General features: G+C 38.7%; 1 pseudogene; it reads right to left on the bottom strand.

Annotated features, from left to right (window-relative positions):
* Window positions 1–296: 296 nt before the first annotated feature.
* On the bottom strand, window positions 297–373 carry LOC116639270 (annotated as a pseudogene).
* Window positions 374–698: the final 325 nt, after the last annotated feature.

The following is a 698-nucleotide window of genomic DNA, read 5'->3' as shown; positions in this document are numbered from 1 at the left end:
AAAGAAAGAAGAAAGAAAGAAAGAAAGAAAGAAAAGAAAGAAGGAAGGAAGGAAGGAAAGAAAGAAAGAAAGAAAGAAAGAAAGAAAGAAAGAAAGAAAGAAAGAAAGAAAGAAGAAAGAAAGACCTTCACAGAAACATCCAGAATATTGTTGGACCAAAAATCTGGCACTGGGGCCCAGCCACATAGACATATTAACCATAACAATATGGCTCCCATTCAGGTCTTTCATAGTGAAGAAGCAGAAGGTAAAGGCAACTTGAGACCTGGGAAATGTGAGAGATAAAATAAAAGGAAAGGAAGTCATTTCAATGTAATAGGGATGGATGATTCAGATACTACACTTGATCTTAGCCAAAAGGCCGAGAAGCGATGGGGATGGATGATTCAGATCCCAGAAAATATGTAAGAGTGAAACACAGAGTAATTACTTACTATGAGTGCAAGATTGCAGAGAACTAAAGAAAAGACTTGAGGTTTTGAAAGAAAGATTTTTAAATATTTTTTAAAGTTTTAATTATTTATTTGAGAGAGAGAGAGAGAGAGAGAGCACAAGCTGGGGGAGGGGCAGAGGGAGAGAGAGAATCTGAAACAGACTCTCTGCTGATCGTGGAGTCCTCAATCCCACAACCCTGAGATCATGACCTGAGCCAAAATCAAGAGCCAGCTGCTGAATCGACTGAGCATCCCTGAAAGAAA

Source organism: Phoca vitulina, unplaced genomic scaffold (genome assembly GCF_004348235.1).
Source record: "Phoca vitulina isolate PV1807 unplaced genomic scaffold, GSC_HSeal_1.0 scaffold17, whole genome shotgun sequence".
Classification (NCBI taxonomy): domain Eukaryota; kingdom Metazoa; phylum Chordata; class Mammalia; order Carnivora; family Phocidae; genus Phoca; species Phoca vitulina.
The sequence above is the reverse complement of the archived record's forward strand: the minus strand, read 5'-3'. Positions and strand labels throughout refer to the sequence as shown.